Source organism: Lutjanus erythropterus, chromosome 12 (assembly GCF_056507025.1).
Source record: "Lutjanus erythropterus isolate fLutEry1 chromosome 12, fLutEry1.hap2, whole genome shotgun sequence".
Taxonomy (NCBI): domain Eukaryota; kingdom Metazoa; phylum Chordata; class Actinopteri; order Lutjaniformes; family Lutjanidae; genus Lutjanus; species Lutjanus erythropterus.
Window position 1 is genome coordinate 23,189,111 of NC_139328.1, and position 16,393 is coordinate 23,205,503.

Here is a 16,393-nt window from a genome sequence, read left to right on the forward strand (position 1 = left end):
TGAAATGTACAGGCGAAAAGGGAGAAAGGGAAGAAAAGAATTATGCATGAGAGGATGTAGTGATGAAGAAGAGGAAGAGGAAGAAGGAGGACTGAAGGAAGGAGGAAAGTTGAGTTAGGGAATCCTAAACCAATGTCCCTGCAATGTCGCGACTGCAATTTTGCAGTTACAATGTTAACTTTAGTTACACTGCTGCTATGTTGTTGACATCAGGTCAACGTCCATTCAATGTCCTCTGCATGATGTTTCCTGTACTTTATATTCATGATGTTGCTAAAATGTTGCTAAAACATGACAGTTTACCATGGATCCCTACACAGTGTGCTTCATTCATTCATGATGCAACATTACACTTGAAATGTTACGTTGCAGTGATGTTCCTGCAACATTACAATTAAAATATTACATTGAGGCAACACTCTGCAACACTAAACTTTAAATGTTACATTGTGGCAACGTTACCGCAACATTATGTTCAAAAAATTATGTTGCAGCAACGTTCTTGCAACATCGCGCTTGAAATGTTACGTCGCAGCAGCATTGTGGTAGTATTGTGTTGCATGCAACATCCCAGCAATATTAAGTGACATTCTCACAGCATCTCCAAAAGGTGATACACTGAGACAAGATCACAGCAACTTTTAAAATAATGGACTGGCAACAACACCGGAATTTCACTTGCCCCAGTGTCACATGTCACAAAAATTATGTTGCAACTACATTTCTACAATCACTTTGTGTTGGTAGGGGATGGGTGAGAAAGTGAAGAGAGAGAGAAAATAAGTGAATTACATATAGAGGCAGCAGAGAAATGAGGAGAAAAGATGGCAAAGAAAGCAGATGGTTAAAGTGAGAAAAAGGATGAAAAGTAAAGGGGTGATGGGGAAGGAGAAAAGGAAGTACAGAGGTACACATGAGAGAAAGGAAAGAAAGGAAGTGAGGTGACAGAAAGATGGGAAGGGAGAGATCAGTGGTGACATTATGTGAAGAAGGAAGGAAGATGAGAGACAGGAAGGTAAAAAGAGATGAGACAGTGGGAGGATGGGTAGAATGAATCTGGCCAAAGGGATGGAAAAATATATAGAAAGGAGCACGAACAAGTGAAAGAAGGAGAAAAAGGGGAGTTAGAAAGGGGAGGGGTGAGAAAAAAACAGCAGAGAGATGGGGAGAAAAGGAGAAGGCAAAAGGTGAGAAAAGGGGTGAAAAGAGGAAGGAACGAGGAAAGATAAAGGAAAGACTTTGGAAGTAAAGAAACAATGAGAAGAAAAGGAGTAATAGTTGGGATGTAGGGAGAAAAATAAGGGAAGCAGGAAGAAAGGAAGAAAGCATGGGAAGGAGCGAGGATAGGGAGGGCAGAGTAAGAGGGAAAGTAAGAAAGATGATGTGCAGAATTTAAATCATGGGAAAGAAAGGTAAAATGGGAAGGAGGAGGAGAGGGAAGGAGTGGGGTGTTTAGAGAGAAAATGATGTAAGAGGGAGAGAAAGAAGGAGGAGGAAGAGAAAGTGGAGTGATGAAGATGAGGTGAGAGAGGATGGAAAAAATAGAGATGTGAGTGTGAACAAGGCAAAGAAAGACAAAGAGGAGAGCAAAAAGAGGAGATGCGAAATGAGAATGAGAGACGAAAGAAAGTGCAAGAAAAAAAAACAAAAATAAAACAGAGGATGCATAAATAGCAAGGAGAATAAGGGAGAGACAGAGAGGGATGGGTGGGGGAGGAGGGAGGCAGTGGGGAACATAAGAGAGACATAAATGGCTTTGTCATCAATGAGAAATCCAGCCATGAAAGAGGGAGAGAGAGCGCAAGCGACCAAGATAGATGATGATGATGAAATGCTACGAAATAACCGCTCGTTTCCGTGATAGCATTGACCTCTATGGTGTTTGTGCTGCGTGATTGCTGTCTGTCTTCCTGCCTCCCTATCTGCCTGTCTATCTCAATGTCTATCCGTCTATCTCTCTGCCTCAGTAGAGGCTTTTCAGCTTTGTTCTCTGGCGCCATCACACAGAGCTGATTCCCAACAAAAAAATGACTTAACATATAACAAACACAGTAAAAGAAAACAGATACCTGCAAACAAATACTGTGGTCAAGTAAAGTGAAAGGTCCGATAGATTTGTTTCCACAATCAAAGCTGTTTTGCGTTACTGTGGTACTATTCTTGTCTTATCCCAAGTCTCAACATTGAAACACGAGGAGTTGAAAATTGAGAGGACTCAGCTGAAGTACCAGCTGGCTATTTGCTAGTTTTACTAGAAGTATATGGGGGAGGCTTCTGAGAGCCTCATATGACACAAATGTGAGGGGAATCGCCACAGGTGAGTGGATGAGTAATAGACAAAATGGCCCCTTAAATTTCCTACAGAGGAACATCTCTTCACAGATGGCAATTTTGGACATTTTGAGCACATGGGGATGGAGGGTGGAGGTTGAAGTCATAGCTCTGGTGTAGATGGTTACAAGACAACCTTTGTCAGTACCTGGTTCAATTTCAGTCATCTATGCACCAGCTTGCTTTTCCACAGGCTAGGGAGCCCAAGTTGTTATGTAACTTTACACGCCTCCGGTTTCCCAGCAACACTAACTTCAAGGACTTCACACTCTGACACAATAGGTGGCGGTAATGGGTCATAACGCTGGTTGCAACACAGGATAAAAAGGGCGAAAAAAAGAAGCACAACGACTTCTGACCACTTTTTAACTACTACTAACTACTACTACTGCCTACTAAATGAAGAATCACATCTGCCATTACCAGCAGATTAATCACACTGAAGTGGATTCCAGTAAGATGTGACTGAATCACGACTGACTGCTGCTGTCTCACTCGGTGTTACTCTATATTTAGGAACCCAGTAGATTATATGACCTGCCGTGTTGGAAGATGTACTCAGATCGGGCTGCAAGTGACTGATATATTGACATGTTGCTTATGCATTAATAAATGCATTAACTCGTCAGTATTAATGAAGTACTCTGTTAAGTGTACTTAATATATCAGATACTTTACTTCGGTAAAGGATCTGAGGTCTGATGCAACGCTGGCCTGCAACCCCTCACATCGCCAAAACGCGCTACAGCAAAAGAAACACAAAGAAATAGTTCTAAATTAGGTTCTGTGTCCGAACCGGCCCTGGAACAACCATGGTAAAAAAAAAAAAAAAGGGGGGGATGGGTAAGAGACAATCAGAAAAAGAACTGTTAGCCAGCCAGCTTACTTGCTAGCTTACCCACTGATTGATTGTTTTATCAATTTGTTTTAAATCTGTTTATGTTTTATCACCAGACTAATTTGTAAATGTGATTTACCAGAGCACAAGCTCTGCAGATTTTTGGTTCCCAGGCTGTGTTTATATGTCTTGTACCAGCAGACTTTTAGTCTTTCCTGCTGTATCAACAGCAATCTTGGAACCCATCACCTATGATGACTAAGCCTCTGAGGACAACGGACAGTGATTTAAAGACAGAAACTGGTGACATTTCCACCCAGTGAAGCATTTTTTCACTAGAGGCCATGATAATGAATCGGTAGCTGTGTGCACTGCGCAAGGTAGTATACTGTTCTTTATGTTAAAATTGTAATCCTACTAATAATGTGTGTCCGTAATCTGTCTTTTTACCTGCAACTGTAATGGAATACAGTTACCTTTTTTTGGTATCCAGATTATGTAATCCTGTTACATGTAAACTGCCCAAGCCTGGCACTGACCACACCGCAGGACACTGCTGCATCACTGCAACAAACCAAGAACTTTTACCAGCGAGTTCCCGTTAGTCTTGAATAACTCATTAAGTCATCTTATCCTGAAAATCTTAAGCGCGCAGAGTGGTTGGATGAGTGCAAATGTGTGTGCAGTTTAATAGTGCCTTATGTGTTTTTTTCATATCTTATTGTTTATTTGCTTTTGTCAGTATTGAGCCACATCTGTGTCTGTTTGTCTCCTCATCCTTTTGTCTTCCTCTCTGTCTCACTATTATCTCCCTGTCTCTGCATCTCTCCATCTGTCTCTTCACCTGTCTGTCTCTATTGCACTCCCACGCACGCACATACACACATGCGTGCACACACATACACACACACGCTTCTGTTTCTCTTGATATTTTTCAGTTATTTCATCCAACACTACTTTATCTTCATGCCTTATCACTAAGCAAGGTCACTACATTTGTCTTCATGAGCTACCCTCTCCGTGTGGGTGTGTGTCTGTGGGTGTGTGTGAGGCATACGGTCACTCAAACACTCACACACTCACTCACACACACACACACTTATCCATGCCCCCTGGACTCTGCGCTCAACTATCAGTCTCCTTAATTCTCTTCCCCTCATCTCTCCTCAATCTCCCCTCCTTCTCTCACTCTTGTTCCTCTTTGTCTTTCTCTCTTACATCTCACCCATTTCTAATCTTTTCTGACTTGCGGCTTTTGTCTCTTCTTTTTTTTTTTTTGTTCTTTCTTTCTTTCATTATAAACAATGTATATTGCTTGCAAGTACAGGTATGATGGATTTTCAAAAACAATATGATATCTAGTTACGGGGGCCTATCGATCTGGAGGCCCCTAGAAATTGTACGTGCGCTTGGCACTGTTTAGCCTGCGATGTGGGCAACATAAATAGTCTGCCAATAGGTCACACTCTGCTGTTTGGCTTTTTTTTTTTCTTTGGAGGGATGTAATGAATCTCTTAGTATTGAGATGAACTGGAATATTGGAGGAGGGGTGTATGTGTGTGTGTGTGTGTGTGGTAGGGTAGAGGAGTAGTGTAGTTGCCAAGTTGAAGTCCTGTTTATTTTCTCATAGAGGATTTTAGGTGACTGATATTTGGAGCACATCCAAGTCTTGGATGGACATGAAAAACTCTAAACATCTAAGCATTACAGTTCACAATTTCTGACATTATTAGAACTTTAAAAATCAATGAAAGTTTGTGTTCTAGTCTCATCTTCTTATTCCTTCTGTTTAAAGCCAGAAAGTACAAATTCTGTCTGTATTTTTCAGCAGGCAAAAAGGTGTTCCAATTGAAATCCTCCTGGGTGAATTACCCGTACAAAAGATGAACAACTGCATAAGAAAATATGAGCATTAGGGATTATGTCCCAGAAATAATACTGATAATAAAAAAGGAAATAGGTGGCTCTTTAATAAAAAGCCAAAAGTACAAGCCTGTGTACAAACTGAAGGAAAGAAGACTCCACGACTCCCAAGGAGCACTTTGTTAAGAAACATTCAGAGCCGTATCTTACACCCAGCACATGTGCCAGTGGCACATGTGGTATTGCTATCTTTCACCAGCACAATTATCATTTTTGCCAAAAGGTCTACAAATGAAGGCAAAATGAAGGCGTGGCAGGGAGCATTTGGTATTTTGTCCACGGCGCATTGGAGTCGAAACCACTTGCACCTTAGATCAGCTAAAACCTAATCGAAGCACAAAGTCTGTGATGCAGTACGGCCATCTGCACGCGATAGCAAACGGTGTGTTTGGCTGATGCACACATACACATCTTCACAATCACAGAGTATGACTTAGTATAGTGTCTTTTGAAATTATTTTCTATCAGCAATAAAGTGTAAATATTGAAGTGAGCAGTGTGTGTGTAACTTGTGCTTGGCTCAATTGAACACACAACTCCACAACCACAAAACACCTTTCATATATGTTAAACAGTATCTGTCTAAAAGCATTCCCACTAATAAGGAATAAGTAATTATTCTAGTCTAATAAATTTCAGCAGACCTGCAAAGTGTGCATGGGATGCAATCATAGCTGCCAGATCATCTTTAACAGATCAGTAAGCATGACAGCTGGAGCAACTGTAGTGTTTGTGTCAGCATTTTATTGGGATACAGAAACAATTAAACAAATATGATCTATAACATACAAACTGTACAAGACATTATATCTGACCACGAGACTGGTCAGACCCATGGAGAAAAAGATGTGTGTGCTTCTGTCAGAGCCTGATGCTGGTTGGATATACCTGTTGGATAACACGTGTAATTTTGCACAAGCATCTCCTGTGTTCTGCAAGGAAAATTACTGTTTTTGCCAATGGAGTCTGGTGGCTTTGAAGACAGCAATATTTGGCTTAAATAATTGCAGTTTCCCATTGAACAATGCTGTCTGATCACAAGGGAAAGCAGTGAAAATACTTTAAATATAGTGTAGACATAAATTTGTATAGATTTTTTTTAGGTGGACCTATTTTTGGGTGGCTAAAATAGGTCTTGCTGGTGACCCAGCCCACAGTAGTTCATTGCTTAGCCTCCTACACTGAAACTGCTGCTTCTCCAAACTATGGAAGACTATGGATAAGCATCTCATAAGCCAATTCTGAACATCCCTTCAGGTTAAAATGTCTGAATTTGTAGAAAACTGATAAAACATACAGCAGTTCTCATCAGTTCACTTTTGGATTCTACTTTGGAAACCCCCATTAGTTGCCTTTACCACCCAATCTGCTTGGGGGAAAAAGACATCCAAAACAAACATCTGTTGTCAGACTTCACTCAGCAGGTTCCTGCATGGCACCAGGATCCCAAGGAAACCGTGATTAACGCTCAACAGATTCAGGACCGACCACAGCCCCCTCTGTATTCACAGGTGGGACAGCAGGCCAAGCCCACTGTGTACTTGTGGAGAGGAGCAAACAATGGAACACATCACTGGAGCTTGCCCTCTCCAAAGACTAAAAGGAGGATTAGTCACCCTCAATACATCAGATCAGGAGGCAACTGCACGGCTCGAGGACTTTGCATTCGTTAAACAAACAAAGTTTTGGATTCTGGGTCAATTTTGGATGAATTCAGCAACTATATAATGATGTTTTGTTCCTACTCGTAACAACGGGGCATTTTGAAATTGCTACAGTTTGCTGTAGCTGCTTTTTTTTGTGCCTCTGACTGTGTTCTTCTCCATGGCAACATCAGCTGAGGCTCATGGGTGTCGCAGTGTTTAGAGCCATCTGCTAAGCAGACAGAGAAAGTTGAAATAATTTAAGTGTTTTCAGAAACAGTAAAGCTGTCTTTTCTTCAGCAGCCAAATTTTTCAATATGGTCTGGAGCTGTTCAGCAGACAACTTTGTGTTTTAAAAGCATATTGAAAACACAGGTGCAATGCATTTATGATTGATTGATGGTAAAAGATGCTTTGTAGTTGTACTTCACTTGTTTTAACAAACCATGATGTCTTACTTAAATTTTTACTGTGAACTTCCTGAATGGTGTTTATTAATAGGACAAAAATGTCATTCTTCCTCCTGGGGCTGTATTATAGAAACTTCCTAATTTGCAGATCTTATCTGGCTGTTTGGTAACCATGGTAATTAGAGTTAGGACCTGATTTAAGGGGAAAAAAAGCCATTGGAGATGAACAGCTCCTTAAGACAATGTTTCTATCCTAACTAAAAGAGGAAAAGTATATTACACAGCCATAACTTCCCAAAATCTCATATAAGCTCTCCTAACTTTAAGATAACTGTTAAGATGTCCTAACTTTCACTTGTCCACTAGGTAGTGTTTGCTAATTCAATGAATTAAATCCAACAGAGACTGTATCAGGTAGAAAAAAAACAGACAACAACAACACAGTATCAATTGGGCTGAGTCTGTCCATTAGCTTTCATTGAGGAACTTGATTATTTTGAACGATCAATCTCAAAAAGATCACTATTTTAAAAGATAAACCTCCTCAAAAGTAAGTCTGAAGTTAATAGTGGATCATGTTTTAAATTGGAGTTTCAATTTTTGTTGCAACAGGTCAAGGTTAGTGTAAAAACTAAACACGTTTAAAATGAGTTTTAGATGGATTTTTTCTTAATTTTAAGCTAACATAATTTAAAGTCATGACTTAATCAGGTATAAAAATGAATCCCTGTTGGCAGAACCCTTAAGACTTAAGGCAGGAAGTGAAATGCCTGTGTACTGTATATTCACAAGTAAATGACATGCTTCAGAGATGGATGCTACTCAAAACCAGTGTGTAAAGATAGCAGAGCAGAGAACACAGACACACTTGAGCCTCAAGTGAGACACTCAGCTCATAGGCGACATTGCTGGCACACTGGCTGGAATGACAGCAGCTCATCTCCAGCAGCCCTATGGTGTTGTAAAATTATCAAGGAGACCCCTGTGTTTCAATGTAGAGGAATGCCGAGGATAAAAAACCCAATTAAAATGAGAATTCACAGTGAGAATAAATACTTCTGCAAACAGTATCTTCCTCCACTTCACAGTTCTAGGAGTGCACATATGTGCGAAAGCGTGAGGGGTTTCTAAGTGGTGTCAGGAGGGCGCTGAGCTGAGAAGACGGGACATTTATGTGTGTTGATTACACACCAAGTACAAGATCTGCTTATCAGTGTACAAGGCTTTTTGTACTTCAGTGTTTGGAAGTGTGTCTGCACATCTCTGCTGCTTGTGTGTGTGTGTGTGTGTGTGTGTGTGTGTGTGTGTGTGTGTGTGTGTGTGTGTGTGTGTGTGTGTGTGTGTGTGTGTGTGTGTGTGTGTGTGTTTGGCCAGATAGTGGTTCTTGTCTGCAGCTCAAACTCGAGATTCGATACTCCCCAAAGGTCTAACTGTTGATCTGGTCACAGCAGCTATTTTCGCCTACTTGTCTCCATCCTCCACCTCCTTCTCCATCCTCCTCCCTCAATCTTTCTCATGCTCTTTCAACTTCAAACATTCAGGATGAGGGGGAATTTCTCTCACAACACATACTGAGTGCACATACATATATTCCTTTTTCATCTGCCTCCTGCCTCCTTATACCTTTCCAACCAAGTTTCCACTCTGCCGAAAACTCTCTCAAATTCAAATTTGCTTTATTGGCACGATAGGGGAGAAGAAACCTGTGCTGCCAAAGCAAAAGTACATCCGTTACAGACCAATATTTTCATATTTCTGCCCATATCTCCCTCCCAGCTTCTGCATCTCTTCATCTCTCTCCTTGCCTCAACCTGAATCTGCATTTCACCTCTCCCTCCTGCCTTCCTCTCCTTCTGCCTCTTAGCTAGCTGGCAACGACATGGTAGATCAGGTTATGACACACACACCCTTAAATGTTGAAATCAAATTCTTCCCAACAAGCCTATCCTTTTTCACTTAGAAATACGTAACCATATGGAAGCTAGATGCTCTCGGCAAAATACCATTTTATCTGGACTGGAACCACAGTTACTGAGCTTGAGAGTTGCTGGTCTGATGTTTTTACATTTGGACAGAGCAAGGCAAGCACTTTCTGGTCTTTATGCTAAGCTAAGTTAACCCGCTGCTGGCTGAAGCATCATTTTTTGGTGGACAGACATGACAGTTGTATCAATATTTTTGCCTAAGAAAAAAAAATACATAAAACCATATTTCAAAATATATAAAACTACTGCTTTAACGGGAGGACTCTGGGTCCAGCTAGTTGTGGTAAGGAATTAAACTGTAGAAGAATTAAAGGAAAAATGCACACATGTTCTAGTGATGTGCCAGCAAGATGTTAATTAGTGAGCTGTAGAGGATTTTGTTTTACATTTGGATAAGGAAAACCTTGCTTGTTACGCTAAGCTAACCAATACGTTGTTTGCCAATGAATTCAGAGACAAAGTATATTACCATTGGAGAGTAGCTACCAGTGACAGGTGTACTGGACCTTTGTCATCACATATTTAACATAGTGAAAACTAGTGAAGTTTGGTTAGGTTTAGGTGCCAAACTGACTTGATTAGGTTTAGAAAAAAATCATGGTTTGGGTTAAAATAACTGTTAGTTATGAAAGTTGTGTTACATACATGTTGTGAGTTAAGTCAGTCCCTCCAGGAAGTTGCAGTGTTGTGACTGCAACAATGAATGAAAATTCAACCAATTCCTGTGGATTCTGCACAACTTTGCAATTTTGTCCAATCACAGCAACTTTTCCACAAATCTGTCCAATCATCATCGCTTCCCACAAATTCCACCAATCATAGGAGTCCCCTGAGCAAACATCATACATTTACATCTCACTGAAGAAACTCAGGGTTTTTGTGGTAACTACTTTTTGTATTTTAATTTTTTTTATTTTGTCATGGGTACTGAAAGAACACACTGTTTGTCATTGTCATTGACATTTATCAATGCTCTGTGAACTTTTATGTTCTACTTTGTCCTAGCTAGTTTGACTGAGTTTGAGCCCCAAAAAAGATTTTGTCAAGAACATGTTGCCTTTGAATTTTATTTACTTTGCAATTTTGCAATTTTTACTTGCTCCCACAATTTCATTGCAAAAAAAAAAAACACATAAAAATACTGCAACACACATCAGGTTTTTTTTTAGCAAAGCTGTCTTGAAATCATGCATTTTTGTGAAATCTTGAAGGGACTGTTAAGTATGTTACATAAACAAGTTTTGTTGATTTTGGAGGCTCTCATGGACAAAAGCAACAGTGTTCCATCGTAATAACCATAAAATATAATATAAACTGTCAAAAATAAAATGATCTAAATAAAAATCTCCCCCTGCTTCATTTTAACTTGCAAACATACTACTTCCTGTAGCTTTGCCTGAGAAAATGTAAAAGCAGACTTGGAGAATCTGACCGGGTGACAGCCATTAAGATCAACAGCCGATCTTCTCACTGATGGCCTTGTTAACTTATGTAGGTCTTAATAAGGCATCATTATTGAACTGAGACGGTTTTATAGCCAGTTAAAAAGTCCTTGTAGTGGCTTTAATTTACATATCTAACTTAAAATAACTCAGTGTTAACTTTTGGTTTCACACAGGACACTAACATCAGTCTCATGGGTCAAAGTTGTAGTGTTTGAACCTCCATCTGCCCCAACTCCTTCCCTACGCAGACTTTGTTGATTCTTCTCCCTCCATCTTTTTTTTCCCATCCAACTGTCTTTCTCCTCTCCTGCCTTGTTCTCCTGTCTTTCTTCTCCTGTCTCCCCCTCCCTTCCCCCTATCATCACTCACCCCCCTCCCTCTCATTTTGTTTTACATTTTAGGCATTTAGCTGACACTCACATCCAAAGAGACTGCCTCTCTTCTTCCTCCTCTCCCGCTCTCTCTCCCACACATGTCGCCTCCATCCTCCCATCTGTTTCTGAATATTCTCTCCAGCTCCCTAATTATCCGTCCTTTCCGACAGCTGATCTGGGTTCAGTGACCGCGGGCTTCCCTTGATCATACCGTTCCCACTGATCTAAGAGTGTCAATTGATCCTGGATCAGTGCGCCAACTATGAAACGCTTGATAAACACACACCTCTGTCTGTTTTATCCACCTCCCCCTCCTCCCTCCACCTCTTCCTACCTCTCAATCTCACTTGTCTCTCTTCCCTACCTTCAGACAGAATTAAAAAATAATCATTTACACTCTTAGAAATAAGGGGTCCAAAAGGGTTCTTCAAGGATTGTTGAAGGCATGGATGTGAAAAGATCCTCAATATTGAAATGTTTACTCAAGTTTCAAATGCTATTGTTAAATGTTACCACTTAATCAATTTATTTTACTTGTGGTCTTTTGTTTTTGTCTCATCTGTAGAATATAATTTGGTTCTTTGTAGAACCCTCAAAAAACACTGGATTATAGGTGAAATAGGGTATTTTAGATTCCCCTTGGTGGATTCTCAATGAAACCCTAAAAATATAAACATGTTCTCAATAGAACCCCATGAAAGGGCTCCAGGAGGAACTTTTATAAAGGGATCTACCAGGAGCCAAAAAGGGTTCTCCAGTGCAGACAAGCCAAAGAACCCTATATGGTTCTCGTTAGCACCTTTATTTGTAAGCGTGTAGGGGTGGCAGCCTAAATGTATGCAAAATCAACGGAAGGAGGAAAACAGAGTGAGCTGAACCTAACTTTGCCCAAGGTGGTGCAAATTGAAGCACGGAGGCATTAGTTCCAGTTGAAACTTGAGAGAAAAATGTTCCCAACGGTGTATCAGCTTCAAGCAACATGCCAATGAAATCCTGCCATGTAGTATTTACAGCAGCGAAAAATGTCCATTGGGGATTTCTGGCAAATAACACTGACCGATGACACATCCTAAGAGCTAGATTACCCAGAGAAGACACTGCTCATGCTGGCTGCTCAGCTTGGTGCAAAGGGATTAGAATGAAAAGCACAACGGAGTAAAATGCATAATGCGGAAGCATAGCTTCTTTTCTCATCTTTTCTCACCTTTATAGTAAAAAGAAGTCAAGGAAGCAATTATCATAATGGCTGTCACTATCAGCCCGCTGCTTTCAGCTGCTTTTGGTTGTCTGCGTGCCATCACATTAACTTGGCTGCTCATTTTTTAAGTCAAAGGATCAGACTAATGCAAAGTAAAGTAGGATTTTTTTCACCTCTATTCCTGATGTCTCTTGATGTCCTGTAGTGCTTTGATTTGATTGCCTTTGTTTGCCGGTGTGGTATGTGTGCGCAGCTCTTTTCATTCCTTTACAAAGACCGAAGGTCCATCCTTTGTTGTCCAAGAGGCTAGTTTAACGGAAAAGTTGTACATTCTGGGAAATGTGATTTGCTTTGTTGTCAAGAGTAGATGAGAAGATCGATACCACTCTCATATCTGTCTGTCAGATTTGAAGCTGGAGCCAGGAGATGGTTAGCTTGGATTCGAACAAAGACTAGAAACAGCAGGAAAACAGCAACCATGGATCTGTTGGAAAAAACAGTGGCTTTAAGGCTCCAGCCTTTACCTTTTTCTGTCACATCCTTGGACTTTTTCCTTCACTCCTGATATAATTACTATGGCCACTAGAGGTTGCCACCTAACAATAAATGGAAATATGAGCTGTAAAAAGCTTCGTGCACAGACGACCTATACTGAACAGTTATTCAGGGCAAGCTGGATGTGCTGGTTAGCAGGTAAACATTAGATGAAAGAGAAGAGACCTACACAATCTTCTATAAAGCCCGTGCTTCAGAACAACCTAAAGAAGGCAATATTGGACTCTTTAAAATGTTAAAAAAAAAATGCATCAAAGTTATTACTGTCTCCTTCCTTCAAGGAAAAAAATGCAGTACAAAGCCATACACACAATTACACTAATTCAGTAGCAATGTATGCATGCCTGTACTCTTTTATGTCTGGCTTATTGGTTTTATTTATCTGTCTATGAGTGAGAGGCAAAAGGCCAGTTTCTGAATCACACAGGATGTTTTTTCTTGTATTTACTTCATTAACCTCAAAAATAAATTGGATTTTTAACTTTTAATTCTTTGTACTCTTGTCCCTTTCTTCTCTCCACACTTGTCTTCCATTTCACGTGATTATTTTAGGTACACATGGAAAAATATAGGTTTCAGATGATACAAAGTGAACATGTAGAAAAAGCCTCTTTCAAGTGCTAGATTTCAAAACTCTCTCCTGCAGCCTTCCAGTCCTGTGATGGTTGTTGTTAATACATTCTCCAGAGAGCCTTCCCAGACACCAAGAAAACTTTGACTGATGCGATGTGGATCAATAGTTTTTCTGAAAATGTCAAAAAACATTTCACGCCCTGCATTTGGAGTACCGTCTGGCACTGTGTTTTGAACAGTCATTGTCAGTTTGTCTCGTTCTCGGAGAGGCTGAGAGGGGATCTTACCATCAATTTCAATATTTTCTCTGCTCGTTTCACTTAAGACTGCTTAACACTGTGCTTAGTGTGTGTTTTTTAATGAAATGATTTACGAGTTACAGTCATTTTCACCACATTTAAAGTCTGCCTACTCAATATCCTCCCACAAGGCGAGAGCTTCCCCGTCCACGCTTGTAAATCACCAGAGATCCATTACCTTGCTAAATTGTACAGAGGCAGATAGCCTGTCTGATGTCTGCTGATATGCTTTTATGGAAAGGAAGGAAGCTGCACATGACAAATAAATAAAATTATAGGCAGGGGGAAAGCTAATATACAGATTTTTTTTTTTTACTCATATTGTGAGTATCTGCATTGCTTGTCTACTTTTATTGCCTGCACACACTGTAAAATAATCATATCGGTACACTTTCTTTGTAAGTCTTGTGTGCATACTCTTGTGAAATCATACTGAATGAACAGGAGTTATAAAATAAAAAAAATGTACATACAAATATATATAAAACACATATGTATAACATGGTCCTTGCACATAAAGGAAGAGACATAAGGAAAGTGTCATGTGGTGGGGACGCAGCTGGTAACATGATTGGACTGTGGGAGTCCAGGTGTTAAGGTGGGCAGACACTTTTTCTTACCTCGTTTGATAACCTTGGTTTAGCTCCTGAATCATACAAAAGGCTTTCTGAATGTGTTTTCCCAACAGATTTTAATTTTTAATCAGGAGCAACCAACCAAAACAAACATCTTCATCTATCCTTATTTCTCCGGCTGAAAGTTAATCGTTAGTTCACAAGTGAATATGCAGCGTTCAATTTGTGCTACTGTCTCATAATCTTTAAGAACAGAGGGAACTCATTTTTATGTTATTGCATCTGTGTCATGTAATATGCATTTCAGAGGTTGTGCTCATTTTGTGAAATTGCTTTTGCGATGGCATTGGATTGAACGTTTGACTTTACTTGTGTTGGGACAGTACAGTCCACCTCTGTCCTGCTGTTGAGTCGTTTATAGATCTCAAGTATCCAGAGGGATTCATATTTCAGTTTGGCTATAATATAACTGGCCCATTAGTTGATAGCTTGTTGGCTCATAAATTAATTACAAAAAAAGTTCAGATGCTGTGTAAAAAGTTAATATTTTCAAATCATTTTCAACCCATATTCAGTGGAATACAGTACAAAGACACAATATCTAATTATTCAAATGAAAATCTTTGTTTTGTTTTTTTTATAAATATACTCTTATTCTGAATTTCATTGCATTTTGTGCATTCTGTTTTTATTTACTTTTTACACAGTGTTGCAACTTTTTGGGAATCAAGGTTGTAGCTACATTTCACTATTAAATAGATTAGAAAAGAATAAAATACAGCTTTATTGTCTACCAAAGTGGAAAAGTGTCTTTAACTCACCAAAACACATACACAGATTAAGATTAGGAAACAAATACTGTAATAGGATGTATTTTTAATTTTTTTTTTTTTTTTATGTAATTAGGCATTAGCCTGCTTGTCTGCTGTTAATCTCACATACTACTCAACCCATCAGCCTTAACTCTTTTGTGGACATTTATGACTGTATGTTCAAGGTCCTCTCGTGGTTGTAGAGATTTACACGTTTTGAAAAACCTTGAAAAACCTACATATATAACCTATACCAACTGCTGGCTCTTCACTCCTCTTAACTGACCAGTAAATCCTGCAAGTCAACAGCAACTGCTAGGCTAAAAACAAGGCTTACTTACTTGTGGTGTCGGGGAGTAACTACTTGCATGTATAAGTATAAAGTAAATTTTAATCCATTATAACCACTGAGAAACAATATGCAATTAAATTACAGTTACTAATCAAAATGTCGCTGATTACAAAGGGGTTACATCTGAATATTCTCTTTGGGTTGCCTGGTGAGATGCTCTTCTAGTTGGAGAATGAACCACGGGAGACTAGTTAAAAATATGAGTCAAGTATTTCAAGAAGGGGCGTCAAACTCAAATTCATACAGGGCTACATCAGCATTATGGTCACCCTTAAAGGCCTGTTGTAAATGTAAGATAATATAAATGCATCTATTTATTATCATATGACATAATTGCCTCTGCATTCAATTATTATTGATTTTAGTAATTAATTAATAACTAGCTGAAAACAGAAGGCTGGGTAGAATAACGGGAGGCAATGTGCATTTATTTTTTTAAAAAGGAGCAAGGCTTCAAATCCAAAATGTTTATTTGCTTAATAAAAATCAAATGATGGCATTTTAGTTGGCTGCTACTATTCATGTTACTAGCTCCAACCCCTTGACTGCAGTTCCACTGTATTGCACAAATAATGTTCTTTGCAAGCTCTTCTCAGGCCTTGACTTTGACACGTGATTTAAAGCATCAGACAGTCTATTCATTCTTTCTGTCATTTTGAAGCAAAAATGCCAATCAGTTTCTTGTTTTCCAGTCAAATGTGGATGATTTTCCTGCTTTTCTCTCTCTCTTACCAAGTTTTTTTTTTATTACCACATGGTTAAGATGGTGGAATTAATCGCAGTACAGATGGAATGGCTGTAACAACGAACCACATTCAACACCAGTGTTAACATAAAGGACATAAGTGCAAAAACGAAAAACATACAGCACACAACACCCATCCTTATGGCACCATAGACTGAGTATCTTTGAGTTCCACGCATTTAGTCAAATAAAAAAGGGAAAAAATAAGACATCACATTGTGCTCTGGGAAATTATGATGGACACTTTTCACTATTTTCTGTCATCTTCGAGACAAAATGACTAATCAACAAAATAATCAAGGTTGCCAAAGGCACCCTAGAGCATCCCTCAGAGG

At 39.5% G+C, this 16,393-nt stretch overlaps 1 protein-coding gene across 4 annotated transcripts in view; it reads right to left on the bottom strand.

The window, feature by feature from the left end:
- Positions 1-16,393, bottom strand: part of cadm3 (cell adhesion molecule 3) — a 128,482-nt gene that overhangs the window by 49,231 nt on the left and 62,858 nt on the right. The gene's annotated exons all lie outside the window — the stretch shown is intronic.